Here is a 14,596-nt window from a genome sequence, read left to right as displayed (position 1 = left end):
ATATCCCTTTCTTCTTCCTTAAAAAAATTCACACATGAAAAAATTTTGCTAGTTTAAAAAACAATTCATTTGAAGTATTACATTTGCTATCATTTTAAAAAGATAGTAATTGATTCCAGTGGCCCAGAAAATATTTATTCTGAGAATCTAAGCTTTCCCCTGCATCTATCTCCTTACACAAGTTTACCTAAACCTGTCACATATTTCAAGGGTTCTAGCTTAAAATAGTTATCAGGAATGAGAATAGACATATTGAAAAATTTACCTGGGTATTAGTATAAGACAGTAGAAATTATTGTCAGCACATGAGTAATATGAATTCTTGCTTTAAAACAAAATCCACAAGAGGACATGGCACCCAAAATTCATTCACTGGCTACTAAAATATACTACAGTAAATTAAAAATGGTCATAAATTAATCTAGCTCCTTCCATCAAAGGATGGAGTCCCTTTTGTCACAATGATAGAATGAGTCAACTTGTGACTGCTTTGATCCACAGGCAGAAGTGACACCATGTGACTCTGAGCTCAGACCTTAAAGAGGCCTTGAAACTTTGCTCTCACCTCCTGGACTTGCTGCTTTCACAAGAGAAAACTTGTGAAGGAGGATGTCGTGTGGAGCAAAGACAAGTCCTCTCAGCTGAAGTCCTTGACTGTGATGGGGAAACCATGGGTGATGAGTGAAATCCATTTCTCCTGCCTTCACTAATCAATGTCATTTTAAGATGTCCTTCAGCAAGGGAAGGAGAAGTTGGGATGACTGGAGAAAGTAGCATTGACATTTATACACTATCATGCGTAAAATAGATAGCCAGTGGGAAGTTGCTATATAATACCGGGAGCCCAGCCTAGTGCTCTGTAATAACCTAGAGGGGTGGGATGAGGGGAGGGGAGAGACTCAAGAGGGAGGGAATATAGGTATAATTATGGTTGACTCATGGTGTTGTACAACAGAAAAGAATACATTGCAAAGCAATTTTCCTCCAACTAAAAAATAAATTTAAAAAAATATTTGCATGAAACAGAGAAAGAGACACAGATGTACACAACAGAATTTTGGACTCTGTGGGAGAAGGTAAGGGTGGGATATTTTGACAGAACAGCATCGAAACATGTATATTATCTACAGTGAAACAGATCGCCAGCCCAGGTTGGATGCATGAGACAAGTGCTCAGGGCTGGTGCACTGGGAAGACCCAGAGGGATCGGGTGGGGAGGGAGGTGGGAAGGGGGATCGGGATGGGGAATACATGTAAATCCATGGCTGATTCATGTCAATGTATGGCAAAAACCACTACAATATTGTAAAGCAATTAGCCTCCAACTAATAAAAATAAATGGAAAAAAAAATTTGCATGACCTTCAAGTAACACATAACCTAAGCAAAAAGATGTTTGCTCAAGTTATTGTCCAAGAAAGTGGACTCAACTGTGGCCATTTCAGCTGAGTTGGTTAAGACCGGACAGGACCTCTGACCCTCCAACTGAGCATGCTCAGAGTCATCTCAGTGCCAGTTGCACATGCAGAGGCCTGGAGCTGAGTTATGCCTGTGCAGAACATGATCACACCTTTTCCAATCACCTTTCTCCACAGTCCCACGCTCTCCATGCCTCAGATTCAGCCCATCAATATACCGCTTCTTTATCCCATGAATATCCCAGCCCCTTACCCTGGGGAGGCACATTTAAGATTTGTTTGATCTCCTTAGTTGGCTGTCTTTGAATAAACCCACTCTTCACTTCAGACCTCACTGTCTTAGCATTTTGGTGCACTGTGTGTCAGGCAAAACAAACCTGGTTTGGTAACAATAATTAATATACATGTCAACTCACCTGGCCTAAGACATGCGCAGAAAGCTGGTAAAACATTATTTTGAGGGTGTCTGTGAGGGCAGTTCTGGAAGAGATTAGCATTTGATTCAATAGACTGAGTTGAGAGAATCCGAGCTAACCGAGCTATCCAATGTGGGTGGGCATCATCCAACCCATTGGAACATAAAGGCAAAGAAAGGGTGGATTCTTTCTGTTCTTAAACTGGGACATCCATCTTCTCCTGTCCTCAGTCATCAGAGATCCAGATTCTCACCCTTTAGGCTTGCCTGGTTCTTCAGCCTGCAGATGGCAGACTGTGGGACTTCTCAGCCTCCATAACTGTGTAAGACAATTCCTATAATAAATCCCCTCTACTATCTTTATATGTGGGCTTCTCAGCCAGCACAATGGTAAAGAATCCCCTGCCAATGCAGGAGATGCAAGAGACACAGATTCAATCCCTGGGTTGGGAAGATCCCAGGAGTAGGAAATGGCAACCCATTCCAGTATACTTGCCTGGAAAATTCCATGGACACAGGAGCCTGATGGGTTACAGTCCATGGGGTCGCAGAGAGTCAGAGATGCCTGAGCAACAGAACACACACAAACACACACACACACACACACTATATATATATATATACATATATCTTATTTCCTATTGGATCTGTTCCTTTGAATGATGCCAGGATACCAATGTTCCATGTACTTTAAAATCCACATAATAATTTAAAGTCAGCTTTCCATCTCTACATCTGCTGTTCTGCAGCTGAGGTTTCTTTGCATCCTGGATTTAACCAACCATGGACACATAGTACCACATAATTTACTATTGAAAAAAATCCATTTATCAGTGGACTCACATACTTCAAATCTGTGTTATTCAAGTCAACTCTGTGTGTGTGTGTGTGTGTGTGTGTGTGTGTGTGTGTGTGTGTGTGTGTGTGCGCGTGCGTGCAGGCTCAGTCACTCAGTCATGTCCAACTCTTTGTGACCCCATGGTTCTCACCAGGTTCCCCTGTCTGTGGGATTTTCCAGGCAGTAATACTAGAGAGGATTGCCAGTTCCTCCTCCAGGAGATCTTCTCAACCCAAGGATTGAACCTACATCTGTGTTTCCTGCATTAGCAGGTGGATTCTTTACCACTGAGCCACCTGGGAAGCCCTCAAGTCAACTGTATTAACCATCAATCAAACCTCAGAATTCTTAAATACACTCCAAAAGGACAGCAAAAGAACTGCCTACCTGAATCCAGCCCAAATTTTTTTTCTTCTATTTTTTGGCCTCACCCCATGGCATGTGGGATCTTAATTGCCTGACCAGTGATTGAACTCATGTACCCTATACTGGAAGCACAGTGTCTTAACCACTGGACTGCCAAGGAAGTTTCCAGCCCAACTTTTTGAACAAATAAGTTTTTTATTTGAGCCACCAAATTTTTTAAATTAATTTATTTATTTTAATTGGAGGCTAATTATTTTACAATATTGTGGTGGTTTTTGCCATAGATTGTCATGAATCAGCCACAGGTGTACATATGTCTGCCATCCTGAACTCCCCTCCCACCACCCTCCCCATCCCATCCCTCTGGGTTGTCCCAGTGCACTGGCTTTGAGTGCCCTGTTTCATGCATCAAACTTGGGACAGGTGATCTATTTCACATATGGTAATAAACACGTTTCAATGCTATTCTCTCAAATCAACCCACTCCCGCCTTCTCCCAGAGTCCAAAAGTCTGTTCTTTACATCTGTGTCTCTTCCTGTCTCGCATATAGTGTCGTCATTACCATCTTTCTAAATGCCATATAAATGTGTTAATATACTGTATTGGTGTTTTTCTTTCCGGCTTACTTCACTCTGTGTAATAGGCTCCAGTTTCATCCACCTCATTAGTACTGACTCAAATTTAATAGCAGAGTAATATTTCCTTGTGCATACGTACCACAGCTTTCTTATCCATTCATCAGCCGATGGACATCTAGGTTGCTTCCATTTCCTGGCTATTGTAAACAGTGCTGTGATGAACACTGGGGTACACGTGTCTCTTTCAATTCTGGTTTCCTTGCTGTGTATGCCCAGCAGTGGGATTATTGGGTCATATGGCAGTTCTACTTCCACACTGTTCTCCACATTTCTCTGATAATGAGTGATGCTGAGCATCTTTTCATGTGTTTGTTACCCATCTCTATGTCTTCTTTGGAGAAATGTCTGTTTAATTCTTTGGCCCATTTTTTTATTGGGTTGTTTTTTTTTTTTTTCTGGAATTGAGCTGCATGAGGTGCTTGTATATTTTTGAGATTAATTCTTTATCAGTTGCTTTGTTTGCTATTATTTTCTCCCATTCTGAAGGCTGTCTTTTCACCTTGCTTATAGTTTCCTTCGTTGTGCAAAAGATTTTAAGTTTAATTAGGTCTCATTTGTTTATTTTTGCTTTTATTTTCATTACTCTGGGAGGTGGGTCATAGAGGATCTTGTTGTGATTTATGTCAGAGAGTGTTCTGCTTATGTTTTCCTATGGGAGTCTTATAGTTTCTGGTCTTACATTTAGATCTTTAATCCATTTTGAGTTTATTTTTGTGCATGGTGTTAGAAAGTGTTCTAGTTTTATTCTTTTACAGGCGATTAACAAGTTTTCCCAACACCACTTGTTAAAGAGATTGTCTTTTCTCCATTGTATATTTTTGCCTTCTTTGTCAAAAATAAGGTGTCCATAGATGCATGGACTCATCTCTGGGCTTTCTGTTTTGTTCCATTGATCTATATTTCTGTCTTTGTGCCAGTACCATACTGTCTTGATGACTGCAGCTTTGTAGTATAGTCTGGAGTCAGACAAGTTGATTCCTCCAATTCCATTCTTCTTTCTCAAGATTTCTTTGTCTATTTGAGGTTTTTTGTGTTCCCATACAAATTGTGAAATTATTTGTTCTAGTTCTGTGAAAAATACTGTTGGTAGTTTGATAGGGATTGCATTGAATCTATAGATTACTTTGGATAGTATGCTCATTTTCCCTAAATTGATTCTTCTGATCCATGAACATGGTATATTTTTTCATCTATTTGTGTCACCTTTGATTTCTTTCATCAGTGTTTTATAGTTTTCTACATATAGGTCTACATTAGGTAAATTTATTCCTAAGTATTTTATTCTTTTCATTGCAATGGTGAATGGGATTGTTTCCTTAATTTCTCTTTCTGTTTTCATATTGTTAGTGTATAGGAATGCAAGGGATTTCCATATATTAATTTTATATGCTGCAAATTTACTATATTCATTGATTAGCTCTAGTAATTTTCTGGTGGTGTCTTTAGGGTTTTCTATGTAGAGGATCATGTCATCTGCAAACAGTAAGAGTTTTACTTCTTCTTTTCCAATCTGGATTCCTTCTGTTTCTTTTTCTTCTCTGATTGATGTAAGCCACCAAATTTGACAAAGTTTCATTTTACAGCAAGAGATACCTGAGACAGGCACCCAGAACCCATTTTATTATGTAACATAACAACTAAGTAAGGAAAACTGGCCGATGTATTTGGAATTTTACTATCATATCTCCAACTTTAAATCTCTACAGCACTTTGCTGCCATATTTAGACCCAATGTATTTCTAATCAGGACAATTCTAGTTGACTCCTGACATCTGTGTCTGCCCCCATTTACTTCCCATACCAGTCTAATCTCCATGTCACCACCAAATTATCTAGGATCCTAATTAAAATTCTCCCTGCTACTATTCTTCCATTTAAACATTTCTGTCTATGGGATAAAATTCTGAGCCTCCCTTTCAAAACACTTTATAATGAGGCTCTTATTCCACCAACTAGGGTTGCTCCCAAAGGTGGGCACATACCACGGCCTAGAAAGTTCCTCACAACATCTGTAATGCCAAAGGAAACACTAGGGAATTAGGTGAAGCACTTAACAGGAGACTGTGTCACCTTAAAGTTAGTGGAAACCTGCATGGAACTGCCCAGTATAACCACAAGTGAAATCACAGGGCAGCCAACAAAATGTGAATCAACTAGCCATTGTCACTGCTGTTCCATGTCTGAGGTCATATCTGAAGATCCATTTCCTTGGGCAGTCTCAGGAATTCTTATATCAAAGTTCTCCTGGAAAAGTCCAGGAGCTCCCAAGGTGGTTGTGCAAACCATGAGTTCCCATGAGTCAGTAATGGGATAATTGATATCATGCATTTCTTGATCCAGTGCAGAGAAGAACTCAAACATCACTTCTTGCAAAAATGGATATGCTGAACTTAGCCAAGAGGCAGCAAGAGCAAAAATAAATGGGACCTAATTAACCTTAAAAAGTTTTGCATAGCAAAGGAAACTACTGACAAAATGAAAGGACAACCTTCTGAATGGAGAAAATACTTGCAAGTAATATGATCAATAAGGGGTTAATATTCAAAATACATAAGCAGCTGATACAATTCAAAATAAATAAACAACCCAATTTAAAAATAGGTAGAATATCTGAATAGACATTTTCCCAAAAAAGACATACAGATAACCAACAGGTACATGAAAATAAACTCAACATTGTTCATCATCAGAGAAATGAAAATCAAAACCAGTAAGAAAACCTGCCTCATACTTATCAGAATGACTGTCATCAAAGAGATTATAAATAACAAATGTTAGAGAAGACGTGTAGAAAATGGACATCTTCCTACACTGCTGGTGGGAATGTAAATTGGTGCAGCCACTGTGGAAAACAATAGGGAGTTTCCTCAGAAAACTAAAAATAGAACTACCATGTGACCAAGCAATTTCACTCCTGGGTGTATCTCAGACGAAAACAAAAACACTTACTCAAAGAGCTGCACTCCAGTGTTCATAGCAGCATTATTTACATTTGCCACAATACAGATGCATCCTAAATGTCCATCAGCAGACAAATGGATAAAGAAGATGTGGTATATCTTCAAGATATATGGACAGGAGATTAAGAGGCACAAACTATATATAAAATAAGCTATAAAGATATATTGTACAGCACAGGGAATGTAGCCAATATTTTATAATAACTAAACATGGAGTATAATCTATAAAAATTTTGAATCACTATGCTGTACACCTGGAACTAATATTATACTGTGAATCAACTATTCTTCAATAAGATAAAATTTTTTAAAAACACAAATTGAATTATATCCTAAAACTAATTGCTCAGTACTTTTTAAAGAATCAAATCAAGTTTACTGAAAGGCAAAAACTAAGGGGTGTCACCGACTGGAGGCTAAGGAGACACTAATTAAATACAACATGAGAATCTGGATTGAATTGCAGACCAAGAAAAGAGCACTAGCGGAACAATTAGAAAATTCACATACAGTCTATGTGTAAGGTAATAATATTGTATCAATGCTAATTTGCTGATTTTTATAATTGTGGTGTGGTTTTGCAATGTATTATCACTTGAGGAAACTGGATGAAAAGTTATGAAAATTCTTGGTATTTTGAAATATTTTGTAAATCTGAGATGACTTAAACCTTCAAAATAAAAGAGTGAAAAGTTTTAACTATTAAAATCAATAGGATAGAAGATGATGGAAAATTTAAGAGGAACCTTGAAAATAGATTACAAATGTTTTCTGTCCTATTTAATTGGTTATTGGCTGACCAGAGCAATGATTGGCCACATTGGTTTGGGGCCACCCTACACCACTCCCCATACACATACAACTTCTCAACTCTGTTTTGATTTTAATGCATCACAAAATCCTCAGAATTTCAAAATAGCATTTCTCAAAATTCAATTTGATCCTATTGTATAAAATATCCTGTATAAATACTTCTTACAAGGGGTGAAGGAAAGGAGAGGGAAAGTCATACAAATGAGAGACTATTTCCAAAGAGATGGTTCTGAGTTTTAAAACCATCAACTAAAGCAGAATCACCTGTGTAACTTGTTTTTCAAAACTCTCATGCCTAAACCCTATGTCAAACCCTTCCCTGGTAGCTCAGCCATAAAGAATCTGCCTGCAATAAAGGAGATCTGGGTTCAATCCCTGGGTGGGGAAGATCCTCTGGAGGAGGGCATGGCAACCCACTCCGGTATTCTTGCCTGGAAAATTCCATGAACAGAGAAGCCTGGCAGGCTATATAGTCCATGAGGTCCCAAAGAGTCGGACACAATTGAAGGGACTGAGCACACAGGATTCTAAGACATACCAGGAAAGTCTGAGAACTATTAATACCATCCACAAAAATGACTGGTCTCTGAAACAGGATATGTTAACCACTAGATGGTGCCAGGATACTGAAGATGGAATTTTCATGAGCATTTCCCTTTGAGTAAACAGTATATTCATTTTCCCTTTTATCTCTCTCCTCGTCTCTCCACCTTTTAGAAAAGGAGGATAACGCACCGAAACAACTCAGCATCTTTCTCCTTGAACTTATTTCAGTTGTCTTAGTCTTTCTCTGAGCGGGGCTTGAGGAAGGCTGTTTTAGGGCTTGTTTTTCCCTTAGCATCTTCCTTTCTGACTGGAAATGTGTGGAGGAGAGCTGTGACTTCAACATTTTGGTGTGGTAAGAGTAAGTTTGAGATGTTTATCTAATATGAGAAAAGTTAGGGGGAGATTATAAGATTTGATGGTCATCAGCACATAAATAGAAGTTAGAGCCATAAGGCTAGATAATATCACTAAGAGAACATGTGCAGATAGAGAAGAGTGTTGAGAGGCCTGAGCCCACTGATTACACTGATGCTTGATACTCTCTCAATAAGACTGTAGTGGTTATTTATGATATAGTTAAGGTAAGAATAATAATACTCCATATGGTTATTGCAAGGAATAAATGAATACATAAAATATTTAAATGTCAAATATCTCAACGACAGAGTAGACTATCAACAAGATATTACTTTTTTTCCCTATTTCATTCCTTGGTAAAAGTGGATTCTGCTGTACATTCCAATAGAATTAAAGTATTTACATTACCTCAGATGTCTTTACAACTGAAGGAAATCTTAAGAATCATCTGTCTCCACATCTTCAAAACAAAGTTTTTCTAAGGTGTTCACAAGTTTCCAGGATCTCTGTTAAGCCTGAGTTATTAAAGTTCAACAGATTTTTTACAATAAGGGCCTACTGTATAGCACAGGGCACTATAGTCAATATCTCATAACCCATAGTAAAGAAGAATCCAGAAAAGATATAATTAATATTTGAGTTAATATTTGCTAAAGCTTTGACCCATAACTCAAAAGTTTCTAAATCAGTAGAAAGTGTCTTTTACCAGTGATCAAAAGAACATTCAACTAACTTTTTAAAAAGCAACAGCTAATTTTTTTCACTAACTGTAAGATTACACCATGGAGAAAAAGAATAGTGCATCACAGAGGGCACTTTCTCACCAACATTTTTCAGGAGCACAAAGACATCAACCCTTGGCATGGACTTCCCTGGTGGCACCGTGGTTAAGAACCCACCTGCCAATGCAGAGAACACGGTTCCCATCCCAGGTCCGGGAAGACCACACATGCCTCAGAGCAACTTAGCCTGTGGGCCATAACTATTGAGCCCGCACTCTAAAGTCCTCCAGCCACAACTACTGAGCCTGTGTCCTTAACTACTGAAGTCCACAGGTGCCTAGAGCCTGTGCTCTGCAACAGAGTAGCCCGCACTTGCCACAATTAGAGAAAGCCCATGCAAAGGGAATGAAAACCCAAGCACAGCCAAAAATAAATAAATGATTATATATTAAAAAAAAAAAAAAAAACCCTTCATATGCCTGGGGACCCATCACATGTCAGGCATAAACTGGACTGGAAGCCTGCTTCATCTTACACCAAAGAAGTCACAAGAGCTTCAAGGCAAAGACATAGAACATGGTCAAGACAGGGGTAAGAAGAAGGACTTCCAGAACAGACCTGATAAGAGTAAGTGGCAGGTGCTGCTGTAGGATTTTCATGGAGAGTAGGAGGGCTGAAGGGGAGGCTGGAGCGGGGGATGTGGTAGCAACTGTGTGCTGAAAGCGAAAGTCGCTCAGTCGTGTTTGACTCTTTGCGACCCCATGAACTATACAGTTCATGGAATTCTCCAGGCCAGAATACTGAAATGGGTACCCATTCCCTTCTCCAGGGAATCTTCCCAACCCAGAGATTAAACCCAGGCCTTCTACACTGCAGGTGGATTCTTTACCATCTGAGCCACCAGGGAAGACCAACAGTTTCTATATCTTTAAAAGATGTCCTCTACCCTACCTTGCCTTAAAGCTACCTTTCCTTATTTCTGATGAGAAAAGCCTTCTGAAGCACATTCAGCTATTCCCCCAGGAAGATTCCACTACTGTCTCCAAGTTCCCTCTGTTCACTTAGTGAAACGAAGACACTCTCAAAGTTACTTTCATGTAACTCAAGCAGTTGACAACAGGTAAAATATAAGTGCCCCTAAAAGGAGCTATTATCATCTTACTCTATTAGTGATAAGAATGTAGAATCTGAAGAAGTTGGCTATTGCTCTATAACAAATCATCTCAAAACATATGGGTTTAAAACAGTTACTTATTGTTTATGAATCCACATGGTAGCAGGCAGTTCTACTGATCTAGACCAATTAGATTTTGGCTGGACTCAGTCACATGTCAAATAGCAGGTCAACCGGGAGCTAAATGGTCTATGAAAGCTGGAATGACTCATCGGTGCTCCACCGGGTCTCACCTGGAACATGCCCCTAATTCACGCATGTTGCCATGGTGACCAAAGAAGAGCCAGAAAGGAAGCAGAAATACACATGGCTTCTTGACTCAGACCTGTCACCACATCATTCCTACTACATTATATGGCCAGAGCAAGTTAAAAAGGCAGCCCAAGTTAGAGAATCAGGGACTCCAAGGTTATCAGACAGATAGTATGGACAGAGAGAAGCCATTAATTTAATTGAGATCATTAACGCCTTCAATCTAACACAGGATGGAAGGGCAAATTTTGCATGAAAGAGTAGGAAAGAAAAGATAGAGAATAAAATTATGTGTATATTTAATAATATTATGCATGGAAGTCTCTAGTTCTATTATCTAGTTTTGAACTCAAGCAAATTGCACTTTCTGCTCTATGTAAACTTTCATCTTAATCTTTCCAATACAAATAAGTCATCTCCCCATATACATTTTGTTGTGCAATGGTCTTAGATTAAAATGAATTAGATATTCCAAAACATTTACATTTGAGTTCAGTCAATTAGACTTTTGTTTGAAACAGAGCAAAAAAAAGAACTTTAACGTGATTTTATTATTTTTCTAGTTAATGAGCAACTTAAGTGTCTGCATTAGTGTCATGGTAGAACAGCTAAAAAGAAGGAAGAATAAAAAAAAGATCAATTTCCCAGTAAATCTGGCTTTAAGTATAGCAGGTTTATCACCCATAAGTATTTATTGAGCCTCCATAGTGAGGAAAGAACCATGATGAATACAGTATAAAACATGTTCTTTTAAGAAAAAGAAAAAAAAGTATATTCTGATTATAGAAAGCACAGATGAGACATAGGTGATAAAATATTGATGTTTTATCAATATTTTGATATCAAATTTGTTATGTTTAATTCAAATGAATATGAAAGTTATTATGCTGGGCATGTTTAATTTAAATAATGTACAGTCATGAACTTCAGGGAGTAAACTGAAGACCATTTAGGAAGAATTAGGGTGGAATCTCTGAGGTAGCAGGTACTTACTGTTTTCTAAAGTGAGGAAAGACATCAGATTTGGTGTCATGAATCATGAATGAGGGGTCATCATGAATAAGGGGTCAATGAAAGCAACCCCACACCAGCCTCAAAACAAGATGAAGCTCCTCAGGTGAGAGGATAACATTATCCTAGAAGTCACATAGAAAGTCTCTGTGGTCAATTCCTGACTCTCACATGTGGGTTTCAGATGTGACTGATCTGTCCCTCTAACCAGACCCTGAAAGAGAAACTCTCTTACATACTATTTGTGAGGGAAGAACAGGCCACTTGGCTGAAAGGTCTGTTATTGGCCACGTCAGGAGTAAACTCAAAGTTCCTTCCTGATACTCTTCAGAGTTTCTTGAAGATTAGTTAGCCTCTAGAAGATGTGGAAAAGACAACAGTCCCTGGCAGCAAAGAGCAGCATCTAGCAGACATTCCAAGCATGACTCATGCCCTGGAAGAGTAGGCTTCAGGAGAAAGCAATGAAGCCAAAGGATCCTGACCTGACAGGTCTCAGACCTGGAAAGTGTAGTTAAGTGTAGAATGTTGCCTCTTTGCTGCATTAAAGGTCTTTTGGGTATTTCAAGGACAGAAAGTCTCCACAGGAAGGAGATCCTATCAGGGGAAGTTTCTATATTTAATCATCAAGGATTTGAGCACAAACAAGAGTGGTCCCCGGTGCTCAGGAATCTCTGATACAAATGCCTTTTGCTTATAGGTTGATTGCAAAGGAGAACTGGTAGAGTTTAAAGTTCTTCGTGTCATTCAAGCTGAAGAGGGAGAATTCAAGCAGAGGGAGACCACGAACAATTCTAGGAAGGGCTTGGAAGTATGGCTGCAACCTGGGACACAGTTTGTCCAGAAGAACTCATTATGTTATATACAAGGGAAAGAGGATGATTACATACTTGCACTGTTACTTGTGCAACAGGCAGGGCAACTCTGCAAGTTTTGGTTTTAAGTTCCTTTTCATCTAGAAAGATAGATTCGGTTTTAGGTTAGTTTCTTCGACTTCCTTACAAGCAGACACTGTAGATTAGGCCTTCAGTTTTTTTATTTTTACCATGTTTATTAGTTTAAAGTTTGTAAACCTACTAGCAGAGCACCATGTATGTGGCAAGGAGTTGAATTTTTTTTTAATTCCTCTACAGTTCCAACTATGAATGCAACTCCTTAAATATCCCTCAAAGAATCCTATCTGCAAAAGATTCTCTTCTGGGAAGGTGATCAGTCTCAGCCTAGACCCGGGCAATTAATAGAAGGCCTCAGAATGACATTTGAAGGCATCACAAAGGGTACACACAGACACTGTGAAGGCATACATACACTGCATGAGGCATGATGGGAACATAAAATGTAATATAATATGTAAGTAAGTTAAGAAATAAGAAACAGGAACCATGTGTTTTATTTTCCTTTCAGGAAAACTGTATAATAGCAGAAAGACTTTGGATTTCATAGGCCTACACTTAAATTTCAGCTCTGCTGCTGTTTAACTGAATGTGTGAACTAGCAAAAAAAAGTTCTTTTTCTTGAGTTTGGTTCCCTTATCTCTGAAATGATGAGAAATATACCAGTTTCCTAGCATTAGAGGAGGGTTAAATAAGTTTCTATATATAAAGTGCCAGGAATACAGAAATTACACAACAAATAAATTCACTTCCACTCTTTATCCTCCCTCCCTGAAAACCTAACATGGAACACAGTTTCTCAGAGATATAGTCTATCTCCTCAGTCCCATGATGGTCCAGGCAACCACCAAACCCCACCTTACTCTACAGGGTTTGCACAGAAGCTTAGGGCAGAATTCAAACCCTGGTTTACCAGAAATCTCACGAAGACCTCTGACCAGTCTGGGCTAACCTCTCCCTGTGGCTATAGAAGGGTAGATCAGCATTTATACATAGGTTTGAGTCTCAGTTTGGTCACACACAAGCCGTGAGATGTGGGATCAGTTCATGAAACTCACAAGCCTCAGCTTCCTCCTCCGCAAAATGAGGATGAGAACTCCTTTATGGAATATTTCCAGCATTAAACACATACATGTTAAGAAGCCTACCACCAGCTGTAGTCTTCAGTGGTGCTGCTGAAATGGGCAAGTTCATGAAATCCAATATTATGGATCTGATCTTGGCCAGATGCTACTCTAGACACAAAGTAGTCATCATGAAGAACATTGATGATAGCACCTCAGGCCAACTCTACAGCCATGCTCTGGGGGCTAGAATTGACCACAAACTGACAACCATCATTAACAAGATGAAAATTGTTAAGAGGTCAAAGATCAAGTCTTTTATGAAAGTTTACAATTATAATCACCTCATGCCCCACAAGGTACTCTGTGGATATTCCCTTGGACAAAATCATTGTCATAAGGATTTCTTCAGAGATCCTACTCTCAACAAGACACCCAGGTCAAATTCAAGGAGAGATATAAGACCCGCAAGGACAAATGGCTCTTCCAGAAGCTGCAGTTTTAGGTTTGTCTTGTTTTGGTCATTTAAAATACCAAAAAAAAAGAAAAAGAAAAAGCCTTCTATCATCACCACAAATTTGGTGATCTTTAAAAAAAAACTCTGCTAATTTGTTACCCAATTAGGTCATCATCTGCATTTTTTATAACTAGTAGAGAATATTTTTCACTTATTTTTATCCATGTACATTTCTTCTTCCATAAATTTCACACTTCTATACTGACTCACATCTTAAAGATACCATAAAATAGCTTTTTAAGACTAAACTGTCACAGACAGTACCATCACAGTCAGTAGTTGTAAATTCAGCCCAGCCTCACCATTCATTACTGTTTTTTTTTTAATGTTACAAGATGAATGCTAAATTGAAGAAAAGTAATCAATAGTAAATAGAAACATATTAGTAAGTGAATCTCTTTCTCTTTGCCAGTCTTTAAGACTGGTCTTTTAGTTCATTCCCCTCTAAATGCTTGAAGATTTTGTACAGACTCATTACTATTAATGTTCTTTGTTATATCACTGTTACAAACAGGTGAAATAAACCACCACCTAAAAAACATGATTTCAGGATTACCAAGAAGGATAAAGGGAAAATACCAAAAATACTGGTCCTGGACTTATGTAGACCATATG

The 14,596-nt window shown here is 38.6% G+C and overlaps 1 pseudogene; it reads left to right on the top strand.

Annotated features, from left to right (window-relative positions):
* The first annotated feature begins 13,580 nt into the window (after nucleotides 1-13,580).
* LOC136167120 (large ribosomal subunit protein eL27-like) lies at nucleotides 13,581-13,969 on the top strand (annotated as a pseudogene).
* The last annotated feature ends 627 nt before the right edge of the window (nucleotides 13,970-14,596 follow it).

Source organism: Muntiacus reevesi, chromosome 1 (assembly GCF_963930625.1).
Source record: "Muntiacus reevesi chromosome 1, mMunRee1.1, whole genome shotgun sequence".
NCBI classification, from domain to species: Eukaryota; Metazoa; Chordata; class Mammalia; order Artiodactyla; family Cervidae; genus Muntiacus; species Muntiacus reevesi.
Note: the sequence above shows the minus strand (reverse complement) of the source record. Positions and strands in the feature narration are given on the sequence as shown.